At 31.6% G+C, this 15,586-nt stretch overlaps 1 protein-coding gene and 1 non-coding gene across 2 annotated transcripts in view; both read right to left on the reverse strand.

Moving 5' to 3' along the window:
* ths (thisbe) overlaps positions 1 to 15,586 on the reverse strand; it is a 413,933-nt gene that overhangs the window by 213,237 nt on the left and 185,110 nt on the right. The window lies entirely within an intron of this gene.
* TRNAC-GCA (transfer RNA cysteine (anticodon GCA)) lies at positions 12,995 to 13,070 on the reverse strand. The gene has a single exon. It is a non-coding gene; the product is annotated as a tRNA-Cys (tRNA).

Below are 15,586 nucleotides of genomic sequence, written 5' to 3' on the forward strand. Positions count from 1 at the left end.
ATTAGTAGCGTCGAATAGAATGTTATAAACGTATTCGCGACTTACTTAACCTCATTCTATTATATGTATGCTATTATCTTTCCTGTCCTTAATTTTCCCTTTTTTGTTCCCTACATTTCTCTTTTGTGGTCTGTTTTGTTTTCACTCGTGTTATGCTTTGTCCAATGAGGCAGTCCCGTTACTGGGAAAGCTGAAAGAGTGTCTTTCATATCTACTCTATATTAATAATAAATGCTTTCCTTTAAATGTGCAGAAAATGCATTCGACTAAATGTAACTCTTCGTTCTGCAAAGGAATTTTACAATGTTACATTATTTGTTCGGATCAAATTTCTTCCCATTTAAAGGCCAAAACTAAAATTCTTTGAAGCATTTATCATAATATACTACTCTCTTTTAAACTGAGTACAGTGGACTCTCTTAAGTTCGACAAAACAGAATTGAAAGTTCAGTCCAATAAGGGCAGTGGGTGTGACAGGTGAAATTAATACAAATTCTTATTGGTTATCCGTCAACGAATAGAGTACTGTACTTGCATTTCCTGCCCGCCCCGAGACTTGTGTATGCGCTTCTAGTACCACAGTGGGTTTCGACAGTTCCGTCTCACAAAGGACACAATTCTCAAATAGAAAAAGAAGAGTTCATTAATTTAAAATTAGTGATTAAATATGGATGTCCTAATCAATAAAATATTCTGTTTTCCTTTAACAAAAATATCACTACAAAACACAGCACCAATTCTCATTCAAATGGCAATCCCATTTCTTAGTACCCGTATAGGGGCGTGTCTAATTCTCCTATGTAAGCAGTCGAACTATAGGATGTCGAACTTGATTTCTGTCGAACTTAAGAGCTTCGACTGTATATTGGGATTTAAATCAATGGCTTTCCTAGAACACGCTATGAAATATTTCATATAAAACAATTTTTATCTCAAAAAGGAAGCAAACACGAGCAAAATTGTATTAAACTCTTTTGTTTAAATTTCTTAAAGAATAATCCCCTTAAATTAATGATATTACTTATAGTAATAGACCGATTGATCACGTTACCAGTATAAAGTTTCGTAAAATAAAATCAGTAACTAATGTCATTCTTTACTGGCATTTCAGCCTTGTAAAATCTTTCTAGTTTCTTCATTTTCTAAGTAATAAAATTCCGAAGAGACCATAAAAATCTTTACAAGTGTTACAAAATACAAGGAAAGCTTAACCACAACATTAAAAAGAATATGATATTAGTAAAGGTCGTTCCCCCATATGCCTACCCGCTGTTTCACTTAACACTTTTGATTCTTGTTTCTTTATTTAGGTGTCCCTGGCCTTTATGCCGTGATGAATGCAGGACCTCTCGACGAGAAGGATGCTGGGTCAGCCTCTCAACACAGCTGACCGTGAGGAAGGCTTCGCCGCCGCATCCCTGCGACATCTTGTAATAAAGCTGGCAGGTTCGTGCATATGCATTCATTATCAGTCACCCCATAAGAGGCGAGAGAAATGCTGGGTCGACAGCCTTTAGCATGGTACGATTCCAAGAATACAGGTTAATAAGCGATTCAAACAAATTACGACATGCTTTCTTGTGCAGGTCTCAGAATGGGCCCTCTACAAAAATATTTTATGATGGTTGGTCGGTTTCCACTGTTAACTGATTTGGTGAACCAAGACTCATCAATTTGAGATGATGGGCACTTTTGAGACGGAATTCATAATCATCGATGATAGGGTAATAGGTAGAATAGCAACAAAAAAAACAGCGTCTGAATTATTATCCATTTAACTCAAGAGTTAAATCTGATATCAAGAAATTCACTTGTGATATCTCGTGATTGATCGCTTACCACATTATGTATACATCTCGGCGTAAGGAATATAGTTCGATATATTTTATACTTTACCATTTTTTTTATCAAATACCGGTACATGTTATGAAATAATAAAATCCATGTTAAATAATTATATTTTAATTTCAAATATATTTACCATAAGATTAAATCATTCATTACAGATGTGCTTTCCTTCTGAATACCTAATTAAATTAAAAATAAACCATAAAATATAATACTCGACTATACACATTACGCTAGGATAGTTTAAACTATGCAAAATGATTGAACTTGTATGTATTTATTTAACTGCAAGTGGGCAAGCACCCGGTGGCAGTGGTATACACAATATAAACAATACACAATAAAATTACAATACACAATACAATTATTATACAATACACAATACAATAAGAATACACAATACAATTTTACACAATAATTACAATTAATAATAATACATAAAATAACCTAATTAACAAGTGACCTAATTTTACATTTCAACCTACATATGTAGGCCTATAGGCCCTCCATATTATGTTACACATTGGTACTGATAATAATCTTCCACTTTACTCTCATCTCACTTACAGTAGTGACATTATGACACATTTCACTGACACTTTAGAACGCATTTCATTGACGCTATAAATTATCACTGATCGGAACTATTCACTGCACTGTAAAAACCATAACCTCACTGACTCACCACGCTTCACTGATACAACAGTTCAAATAAGACAAATGATTACACCCTTATGCATACTTATAAACAGAACTATATTTGAACTAAATATTTCTAGTCTAAGACAGTCTTACAAGCTATTTTTTAAATAATTTACAATTCAAACCAGGAGAGTAACTCGTCCAGCTAAATAAATACATGTCACCTTAAAAATTAAACGTCACCTTAAAAATTAAATGTCACCTTAATTTTAATTTACACTTTATGCACAACTTTTTAAGTTATTCTTGAATCTCCTTAAGGAAGGATAGCCCTCAAAGACCGCTGCAGGTAGGTCATTCCAATCATTTATAATGAGAATTTACCTACATCCGTTTTCTGTTTCCTACATATGATTTTAAAATCATAATCGTTCCTACCTTAGTACGTTGGCTTCTCTAACCGAGCCGCTATGTCTACCCATGCTTTCTGACCTAGATGTGCTCTATACAATGTTGTTATTCTAGTTTCTACGTCCGTTTTCCAAAGTTTCCCATTTAAGTTCTTTTATCGTATCGTTTCTGTCTTCTCTTTTACCTTTAACAAATTTAACTGCCTTATAATGGATTCTTTCTAAGGAATATATATGATATATTCTATAGGGATCCCAACATGTAGTTCCGTATTCCATTAACGGTCGCACTAACGTTAGATATGCTATTTCCCTCGATTTGCGGCTAGCCTTTTTTAAGATTCTCATAATAAAGTGAAGTGCCCTCCATGATTTACCCGTGACATTATCAACATGCTCTCCCCAAGAAAGTTTGGAGTTTAAATATACTCCTAGGTATTTACAACATTGTTCTTGCGGAATTACAACACCACTGAATTCGTAATTTAGACTAGTTTCCTCTCGGGTTTTACAAAATGTTATAGATTTACTTTTAGAACCATTTATTTTCATCCTATGCATTAACGCCCAGTTACAAATTTTATTCAAGTCTGTTTGAATAGCATCCACTTCTTATTATAACTTAAAAGTAAGTGGAGATTTTAATAAAATTAAAATAAATGTTTGTAGATATTATAATATTAGTTAGGCTACTGATGACCATTTATTAATAATTATTAAAAATATCATTGTAGCAACTGAAAAACATGGACTAGTAAGAGAAGTTTAGCTTCTTCTTCCTCTTCTTCTTCTTCTTCTTCTTCTTCATTAGCCTCTTATACCGCTAAGCGTCGGGGCACCTCGTTCTGTCCATTTCATCCACTCCTCTCGATCTTGGCACATTCTCTTCATCTTCAACTTAGTTTTCCCAGCTTTCCCATTCTCGTTTTCCTTTTCCAGTCCGGTCGTCGTCGTGTCGATTCGTCCAATCCGAGGCTTCTGTTTTTCCTTTGATGCAATAATTACCACGACGTGGGTGATTAGCCCAACTCAAGGTGCTTTATGTGGGTGTGCTCCCTGTTTCTTTCGTCTCGAGGTGGAGTTGGGCATTTCCTCCCAATCTCAATCGTTATGGTTTTCCCGCCAATACTCGGGTGCCTGACTGCAGAGGTTTCCCACTGGGCGATGGGATCGCCACTTCCCTACGCCCAAGAAATTTACCTTAAAACGACATAAATATATGCAGGCCTAGTTATTTGTCACTCTGTTACTAATGTCCTAGATCATATATAGATAGATAGGTCGGCCTTATAGATTTTGAAGTTAACAACTTTTGTCAGGTTTACTACGCTGCCATCTAGTTGTTACATAAGGAGTCACGTCATAATTCCCATTTAAATTGCATTAGCGACTGTACTGCCATCTCGTGTTCGTTTACGGCGGACGGGTGGCGATCATGTCGGTTCTTCTCTTCAAATTGCAAACGATTTTAACATAGCGATGGCCTATCTGTTACATAGGCCTATATGATCTAGGCTAATGTCCGAACAAATTAAACATTGCGAAAACTTAAGGAAATGTATTTTTAATTAAAGAGTGTGTAATAAGGACATCATATCAGACTTTTGCAGCGATTAGGTTGTAAAGTGCAATTTTTTATAATTCTTAACTTCGGCTTGAGATTTACCGTTTCTCGAACTTTCTGTTTACAGGTTCAAACATCAAAGTAGTACGTATTCCCAGGACCTGAGCGGTCACCTCATATGCTGGGTCATTTACGCCTGTCTAGCGCAACACTTCACAAGGTGCCCTTCGAGCTACTTCTGTAGAATTCATCGTGCACAGCCTGGATACTGCTACAACTGAAGTTACATGAACGTGTAGAGGTAAGTACTGTTGACAATAAAGCATACATGAACATTAAATAAGACTGTATAGGGGAAAGTAGCCTAAATCGTACCGGCGCCAAAATCGTACCACTATGAATTAATTTTGAGGAAAGTATTGCATGCAGGAACCATCTGGGGAAAATTTTCATGAAATACAAATAGAAACTGACAGTCGTTCAGTTTTCCGCCTTTCACCCAAGACGACAGCTGTATTAAATTGTGCTTAATAGTAAGTTCTGATTTCTCACACAAGATTTTGTTACTCTTTCGTAAGCTTCTATTGAAACACTGAGTTAGTTTAATGAATGACTTTTATTACACATAACACATAAGACTGTTTGCATTATTTAACCGGTAAAAATAGTCACTGTAACAGCTTTGTATAGGTTATAATCTAAATAGTTTGCTTGGGCTGCTAGTTTCCTAAATCGTACCTTTAAAAGGTTGCTCATATCGTACCGGTACGATTTTGGCAACGTGAACAATTAACATTAGTTGCATAATATTTTTAAATTTCAGAATAGATAATGCCAAACGAGAATACGGAAAATGGGAACCAAGTGATTTACTTAAGTCATTGGATGAATTTCGATTCGAAGTAATGGGATTGAATGAAGTACGAAATTCTAAACCAGACTTTCAAACGACATTTTATGGGTGAAGAGAGGTCTGGATCATCCTGAAAATGGATCCGTCAACGGGAGGAATACAGCTTTTTTTACGGGAAATAGAAGCGGAATTGGTTCAATATATTCTGATGTTTGAAGAATATCTTTTTGGACTTACTATAACGGACGTCAGGAAGCTTTCCTTTGATGTAATTCTTATTTTGAAAATTATATGTATATTTTACAAATGGGTACGATTTAAGCAACCTGTAGGTATGATTTAGGAAACTGGGCGCATAAATCGTACCGCTCGCTCGTTTTAAATAATGCCTTTTAAAAACAATTGATAATTATTACACAATTCTGAAAAAATATATATTTTGTGTCCCATGGTACTGTCTGAATGTCTATGCAATTAAAATTCCTTCCCATTTTGAAATAAAAACTAAAGACTGAAAAGTGATACAATATAGCAACCTTCCCCTAGTATCTAACTTATGATTAGGTCTCGGACTTCTAGGTAAATAAATATTTTGTTTGGTAATCTGTAAGGTCTCTAAACTTAAATGAAAGTTCAAACTATGACTTAGATTTCAAAATACAGAGTTCGATACCACCTAAATATACATATGTTCAATATTTTTTATTTGAACAAATATTTTGAATAATATAAATATTATTGCATATTTTGCGATAGGCCTATATGTAGAAAAACAAATACGGTACTTTAACTGTTTTCGGAGTTGAATCTCACTCTGAACTCCCTTGTAAATTTGTAATGTGGTGATGGAATATTTCGCATTAGTTCAAATGAAACGTGTTGCTTATCTATGAACGCATCACATGATGGGGACTAAACTAGTCCTGATTTCTCAACTCAAGATCATTGCATCAAATTTCTTAGTTGTTCAGTTCAGTCAAGACGGTAACATTGAAAGTTAATTCATGGTTAAGGTATCATAATAACAGGAAAAGTGAAATGTAGTGACAATGTTCGTTAGCGTCAATATGTTTACGAATTCAGATGATAGCAAATTACTTTTCTGTAAAGCCTGTGAAAAAAGTGTAATGGAAACCACCGTTCGCAAGTGACGCAATATCTAAGTGCACATACGCACATATAGTAATAATAATAGTTTTATTTTCCCTGGCAGAGTTAAAACCATTAGGCCTTCTCTTTCACTCAACCAGGCTCAAAGCACATACAGAAAAATACATACCGGTATACAAGTATTCACTTGAAATAATAATAATAATAATAATAATAATAATAATAATAATAATAATAATAATAATAATTATAATTATAATAATAATAATAATAATAATAATAATAATAATAATAATAATAATAATAATAATAAAGAGAGATTGAATACATATGAATATAATCACAAACAGGAAAATACATTCAGGTATACAAGTATTAATTAAAAAGATAATAATATGAATATAATCACACAACTGAAGGAATAGTACAATTAGTATTAATCAGCATGGATTACATTGAAAGTTATTAGCTGTACCAAAAATCGGCCTGATTTTTCAGCCTTCTCAGACTCGCTTATGTAATTTTAATCGCACAAATTCTTTCCCAGCCTTCTCAGATTCGCTTATGTAGTAGTACAAATTCTCTCCCAGCCTTCTCAGACTCGCTTATGTAATCGCACAAATTCTTTCCCAGCCTTCTCAGATTCGCTTATGTAATCGCATAAATTCTTTCCCAGCCTTCTCAAACTCGCTTATGTAATCGTACAAATTCTCTCCCAGCCTTCTCAGACTCGCTCAAGTAAACGCACGAATTCTTTCCCAGCCTTCTCAGACTCGCTTATGTAATCGCCCAAATTCTCTCGCGGTCTTCTCAGACTCGCTTATGTAGACCTAATCATACAAATTCTTTCCTAGCCTTCTCAAATTCGCTTATGTAATCGCACAAATTCTCTCCCAGCTTTCTCAGATTCGCACATGTGTGTGTCTAACGCCTATCCATTTCACTTAATGTGATTCGGGTTCCACATGCTGCGGATAGATGGCAGGACTATGACCAATTTTCAAGTTGCACTTCGGCGGGCAACGTTATGCAACTCGCTTATGTAATCGCCCAAATTCTCTCCCAGCCTTCTCAGACTCCCTTATGTAATCGCACAAATTCTCTCCACTCTTCTCAGACTCGCTTATGTAATCGCACAAATTCTCTCCCAGCCTTCTCAGACTCGCTTATGTAAACGCCCAAATTCTCTCCCAGCCTGCTCAGACTCCCTTATGTAATCGCACAAATTCTCTCTCACTTTTCTCAGACTCGCTTATGTAATCGCACAAATTCTCTCCCAGTCTTCTCAGACTCGCTTATGTAATCGCCCAAATTCTCTCCCAGTCTTCTCAGACTCGCTTATGTAATCGCACAAATTCTCTCCCAGTCTTCTCAGACTCGCTTATGTAATCGCCCAAATTCTCTCCCAGCCTTCTCAGAGTCGCTTATGTAATCGCCAAAATTCTCTCCCGCCTTCTCAGACTCCCTTATGTAATCGCACAAATTCTCTCTCACTCTTCTCAGACTCGCTTATGTAATCGCACAAATTCTCTCCCAGCCTTCTCAGACTCGCTTATGTAATCGCACAAATGCTCTCCCAGCATTCTCAGACTCGCTTATGTAATCGTTCACTACCAACCACTACAACTCCGTTACCAACTACTGAAATTAGTTACTTTTGGTTACTTTCGTTACCAGTAGATAACGGGGATATCGCCAATGTAATCTTGCTTATTTTTTAAGAGTTACTATTGATCTGATAGAAAAATGTTATTTTACTAAAAGAATTCCAATGTGCATACACTCAAGAGGCTTGCTCGGTTTGATATTTAATAACTAGGCCTATTCTGTACAATAGACTAAATTCTAGATCGAAGTGTTCCCGCCCTAAGTCGTTGCTCACAAATAGCTTGGTATGACTCATTCTGTTTGCCGTTAAGTTTGCATCATGATCATAATTACATCCGGTATAATACATGGTGCTTATAAGTTAATCGCTAGATTGTGTTGTCGTTGAAAGAGAGGGAAACGCAGAATACAGAGAATGGAAGAAGGCAAAACAACGGGAAAAGAGAGAAAAGAGCGGAAGAATAGAGAGATGTGGTACGAATAACTATTAACAGATTCTTCCAGTCAGTCATTTTAATATCTGTTACTGAATTAGCAGTTTTAAATAAACAATTGGCAGAGTCCCATTCGCAGTGGATTACTTTATGGTGCAGACAGAGCGATTACCATGGAAAGCAATCCACGGTGTCTCGATAAGAAGCAGTTGACCCCTCTGCCGACAGAAAGTCTGTAGGCTGTAAATAATTTTGTTATCGATTTTATTGCTGATATAATTTTTTATGGCTGCAAGAGACCAACCAGAGGGCCTTCGTTTTATAGTGATATCCAACCTCAACTTCCTCCTCCTTTCACAGAAGCAAACAATTCTTGTTTTCGGACTCTGTAGTCGATCTGACGAATACGGTGAGAATATACCGTGAAACTTCATATTTTCCATATCACATTTACAGTTGCTCTCGAAATTGAACATGCACCTAGAGCACATATAATCAAAGAATAAATTATTTTGCTCGCTTTCCTTTTCGATATAAAAATTGTTTTATATGGAACATTTCATAGCGTGTTTTCATAAATCCATTGATTGAATTCTCAATATGCTCAATTAAAGAGGACAGTGTATTATGATAATTATTGAAAGAATTTTAGTTTTGTCCTTTGAATGTGAAGAAATTTTATTCAAACAAGTGTAACACTGAAAAATCCATTTCCAGAATGAAAAGTAACTATAAGATTTTCAAAGACATTAAAGTTACATAGTAATGTTCAGTTAGTGTACAGTATATTAAGCATGCCAATTTTATCTTCAAAGCGTTTGTAGATTCTGAGGAGAAAATTATGAAATAAATAATAATAAACGAGAACTGCGCACAAAATGTGCAAATAGCCCTTTGTAGCAATAGGGCCTTTGTTGCAATAGGGCCCAGGTTCGAACCTGAAATATAGTATATAATAGCGAAAGGTGTATCTTTCTTCTTAAGAAAGCGTAATCTCTGATAATTATTCGTTATGCCTAATATTTTGAGACTGTTTATTGCAGAAAATCGTTTATAAGAGTGTACTTGTAAGTTACGTTTACAGAAAGCAAAGCATTTACAGAAAAGTAATTTCTTTCACTCTATTTTAGAAAATCTATGAATGCGTTAATTTTACTGAACACTTATTTCTGATTAAATTTATTGGTGATATAGACCTACATTTATTAACAACTTTTTTGCAGAATGTTGTCACTTTCTCTTCAGTACATTCTTCATGATGCAATAATTAATTTATTTATTAATTCTTGTAAATCTTTCATGCATTAAGGAGACGTATTGTTGAGTTTTTGCAATTTCTACAATTTTCATTGCATCTTCTTGTAAATTTTGCATCACTTAGATATTGCTAAACTATATCTGCACCATTTTTCTGAAATATGTACATGTAGAAAAATGTGTACAGGAAAATATTTATATTTTTAATTATAAATAGGCTAATAATAGTGCATGTTCTGCTGAATATTATTATTAGTTACTTTCCACTACTTTCACGCCCTATTATTTTGTTTTTAATAATGTACAGTTTGTTTTACGTGTTTATGTAATTTAAATTATGTAAATTGTAAATCAAGAATATTATAATTATAATTGGGCTTTCTTACGTTCATGTCCACACCTGTGGAGTAACGGTCAGCGCGTCTGGCTGCGAAACCAGGTGGCCCGGGTTCGAATCCCGGTCGGGGCAAGTTATCTGGTTGAGGTTTTTCCGGAGTTTTCCCTCAACCCAATACGAGCAAATGCTGGGTAACTTTCGGTGCTGGACCCCGGACTCATTGCACCGGCATTATCACCTTCATATCATTCAGACGCTAAATAACCTAGATGTTGATACAGCGTCGTAAAATAACCCAATAAAATAAATCTTACGTTCATAAATAAACAAATAAATAAATAAACATATTATGAGAGGAGACGAGAGAAGTAAAAATTAAAGCATTAAAAATTAAATATCAATTTAAATCGGAAAAAAATACAAGAATATAAAATTAAATCAAATTAAAAATTAAATAAAATGAAAATAAAATGAAATTAATTTAAAATAAAAACGAAATGAAATAAAAATAATATTACATTAAAATAAAAATAACAATTAAAATTAAATTTAGAAATTGAAATGAAATAAAAATTAAATTAAAATAAGAACTAAAATGAAATAAAAATGAAATTAAAATGGAAAAATTAAAATGGACATGAAAAATAAAATTAAAATAACGATTTTATTGCAATTAAGTTAAAACCTGAAATTAAAACAACATTGAAATTACATTAAAAAAAGAAATAGCATTAAATTAAAGTTAAATCAAAATTAAAATCAAATTACAATTAAAATTCAATTCAAACAGACTTAAATTAAGCTGAAAATTAAATTAAATAAAAGTTACATGTAATTAACGTTATTAACATTAAAATTGAAGTAAAATAAAAAATGAAATAAAAATAAACATTAAACAAATTAAATTAAAATAACAATTAAATTACATTAAAGATTGAAACTAAAACAAAAATTAAAAATAAGATTAAACGAAAAAAATCATAAAAATGAAATAACATTAAACTGAAATTAAACTAAACCTCAAATTTAAATAATATTAAAATTAAATTAAATTAAAAATTATAAGTTAAATTAAATTAAATTAAAATTAAATTTAAAATAAAAGTTAAATACACATTAAAATGAAATTTAAAAAAATAAATTGAATTTAAATTCAAAATTAAATTAAATTACAGTTCAATTAAAATTTCAAGAAACTTAAAATACATTGAAGTTTAATTAAAATCATAATTAAATGAAATTAAATTAAAGTAACAGTTAAAATTCATAAGTGAAGATAAGAATAAAAATTAAATTAAAAATTAAAAATAATGAAGAAAAAATTAAATTAAAATTAAACTCAAATTAAATTGCAATTACAATTAAATTAAATCAAAATTAAAATATATCAAGTTACAATAAAATTAATTAAAAATTAAATTAAATTAAATTAAAAACTAGATTTATATAGGAATCAAAATTGAACTGAATGAAAATTAAATTGAATCGAAATTAAATTAAATTTACTTTGAAAGTTAAATTAAATTACATTAAATTAAAGTACAGTTAAATTAAAATTACATCAAAGCTAAATTTAATATGAACTAAAATTTTATCAGCAACACAATTAAAATCAAATTAATTTAAAATATATATTAAAATACAATAATAATTAAAATACAATTTAAAATTAAAATTAAATTGCAACAAAAATTAAGTTAAAATAAAAATTAAATTACATTCAAAAATAAAATAAAATTAAATTATATTTATATTGAAATTAAAGCTAAATTAATGTTAATTTAATATTGAAATAAATTAAAATTAAATTAAACTATATAAATTTACAAAAAAATAAAATAAAATTTAAAATTAAACTGAATTAAAATTGAACAAAATTAAACAAAATATTAAAATTATATTAAACATTAAAATAAAATCAAATTAACAATAAAAAATTTAATTAAAACTGCAATTAAACTAAAATTAAAATTAAATTAAAATGCAATTGAACTAAATAAAAATTAAATTGAAATAACAATTAAAATTAAATTAAATTAATCAAAATGCCATAAAAAATTAAGATAAAAAGTAATCTTTAATGTATCTTAATAAAAAGTAAAATGAAATAAAATTAAATGTAAAATTGAAATTAAATAAATATTAAAGTTAATTAAAATTTAATGAAATGCAAATTTGAAATTAAATTTAATTATACTTATATTAAAATTTAATTAAAGTTGAAATGAAATAAAATAAAAATAAAATTAAAATAATAATTAAAATTAAATTATAAATCAGTTAATGAAAATTGAAACAAATTATATTTAAATTAAATTAAAATTAAAATTTAATTGCGGTGAAAATTAAGTTAAAATATAGCTGCATAGAAATTAAAGCTAAATTAAAATAAAAATTAAACTATATTACATTAAAAATAAATTAAAAACGAAAATTAAGTGGATACAATTAAGTTCAAATTAAAATTAACTTACGGTTAAGTGTAATTAAAGTTAAAAATTTAAATTTAATTAAAATAATAATAAAATTAATATAAAAGTTAAACTAAAAAAATATTCAAATAACAATATAAATTAAATTACAATTAAAATTAATTTAAATTTATAAATTAAACTGAATTAAGTTATAATAAAATGTTATATTAAATTAAATATTAATATCAAATCAAAAAATTAAATTAAATTTCAAAGTGAAAAGAGAATTAAATAATTGATTAAATTAAAATATAATTAAAGCTAGAATAAAGCTAAATTAAAATTTAATGAACATCAAAATTAAAATGAAATTTAATTAAAATAAAAATTAAATTACAATAACAATTAAAATTTAGTGATACAGTATCACAGTAGGCCTCGCCGTTCTCATTAAATAATCAAGACTATCTATGTAAGTAGTGAACATGTAGATACATATTAATTTGAGAAAAATTCGTTCCGGCACCGGGAATCGAACCCGGGACCACTCTGCTCTGCGCACTGAGCGCTCTTTCCAACTGAGCTATACCGGAACCCGATCCACGGCGCCGGCCGAACTCTCCTTTGTATCATCAATGACCTTGTACCTGACTTCTAGACATATAAGTCATGTATGCAGGAGGAAAAGTTATTTTCTTGTTAAACTGCAACATTTTCTTTCGTAGGATAAGATAAAACTGAGAAAGGTTGAAACGCAAATATATGGCACTTATTCCGTTGTTGCAGGCAAGCGGGTGGCGCCTGCATCTGACACAGTGACCGGCTACTCAGCACGCACACCTCGCGGCCAGCTCGCACACGTAGCCGTGATTCATCGCAGTCACAGCCGTATCACTACTTCCCCGCCATCTGACTTCCCCAGTCGCAGCTACAAAGTCGCAGCAACTTCTGACAAAAGCGACTGACATTCGACCTCCTCATATACTGCGCAATAAAGTGCTACAGACAGCAACGGGGAGGACATGGTCTATGTAAGTTGAAGAGAAATATAATAGTAGTAATAATAATAATAATAATAATAATAATAATAATAATAATAATAATAATAATAATAATAATAATATAGGAAATACACTAGCCTAAACTTTTCATAACAATTTTGTCAACAGTAATCTCACTAGACGTTTTGATTTATCTAGAGAAAATCAAAACTCGAGTGGGATTTAATTGACTATTACACGATTAGAAGAAAGTATATAAAGATTAGAAGTAACGAAGTACTCCAATACAATAAAATATTAATTGACTTACGAGAATACAACTGTCTTCAAATGTATTATTGTACTATCTCAACATTACAAATATTACGCTAGATGCATGCTAGATGGCAGTAGTGTCTTTATACAGACACTGTAATGATTACTATTCAATAAATCTTAATATTAAACTATCTCTGATACGTGACTATCCATAATATCATATAGCAGAAGTTCTTTTTATCCTCCCAGAACAGAAGCTATAACATAACCTAACTAATATACACAAGAGTTAGAAAAGTTTTAATTAACGACGATGACATAAAAAATAAACACGAATAATTATTGAATGTACAATTTTCAAATTTGAATGTGGTTGGTGGTTCAATTGATGTTATATTGGACGTGTGCGTAATAGAAGTGGAACTCGTTGATTTAGGCCTACATGGTGTATTCAACTTATTCAGAATTTCCGAATGAATAATTTTAAAGGGAATAATTATTGAATGTACAATTTTCAAATTTGAATGTGGTTGGTGGTTCAATTGATGTTATATTGGACGTGTGCATAATAGAAGTGGAACTCGTTGATTTAGGCCTACATGGTGTATTAAACTTATTCAGGATTTCCGAATGGTGCTCTTCATTTATTTGTAAATCGGATTTCAGAAGATGCATAGGTATGATCAGTGATTTTTATTAATTCTTGTTCTTGAATGCCAATGCGAGTCATATTTGAAACTGTGTGCATCGACTGGAGTGGTTTGTAATTTTATATATATTTTTGACGTCCAGACCAGCGCAGTTTCAAATGTTGGCAAACAAAGAAACAAATGCTAGGGGACGCGATAAAATTGTGCGATAAGGCAGCCCATGATTGGTTGAAAATACATCCTTTCGTACCGTTTTATTGGTCAAAAGTAGTATGACGTAGTAAGAGTGTAATGGTCACAATAAGCTTTAACCATAGGTAATATTCATATCAAGAAAACAGTAAAATTTAAAGATAGGACTATGGAAGTACATTTGCAAGATTTTTTTCAGTAAAATTATACTTTTTTTTTAGGAATAGCAAAATATTTCTTTTATTGAAATTTGAGGGGTCCGACAGAAGAACGGACGATTATTAAATAGTCGGGTATTGAATCAAGAATTTATGTATTTATTTATTTTAAAAATAATATGTGAGATCATAAAGTACATAGTTCGCCATTTATTTCTTTAAAAAAACAGCCACCGGCTTGACTCTGGCGATAGCGCGTGTGCCTGCTGATTCGGGGTTGCGTTCGGGCTTGCGTTCGATTCCCGCTTAGGCTGATTACCTGGTTGGCTTTTTCCAAGGTTTTCCCAACCGTAAGGCGAATGTTAGGTAACCTATGGCGAAATTTCGGCCTCATCTCGCCAAATACCATCTCACTGCCCACCCATTCATCCCAAGTAGTTGATACAGTGTTGTTAAATAAACAAGTAAAAAAAAAAAGACGTTCTGTAGATGACTACAACTGAACTGGAAATGTGCTTCGTCAGACATTCATAGAGTCTCAATAATGTCTTCGTCTTCTTCATCCAGGGCGATTTAAAATCTCCACAACAAAACGCCCTTTGGTTGTGAATATCGCAATGTTTTAACTGACGTATCGCTTGAATTTGTATGGGTGAAAATGTAACTCGCATCAGCAGATGGGACGGGGTCATGGCGCCATAAATTGAAATTACGAAATTGTCGCCGAATTAGGCTTCAAAACTGTAGTTGTTCTTGTAAAACATTTTTCATTGCAAAAACACTTTGTGCACCACTCATTTTTCCATGATGACTAAATGGTATTGCAATTGGCAGCAACATGCGCGCGCAG

This window comes from Periplaneta americana, chromosome 3, assembly GCF_040183065.1.
Source record: "Periplaneta americana isolate PAMFEO1 chromosome 3, P.americana_PAMFEO1_priV1, whole genome shotgun sequence".
In the NCBI taxonomy this organism is placed as follows: Eukaryota; Metazoa; Arthropoda; class Insecta; order Blattodea; family Blattidae; genus Periplaneta; species Periplaneta americana.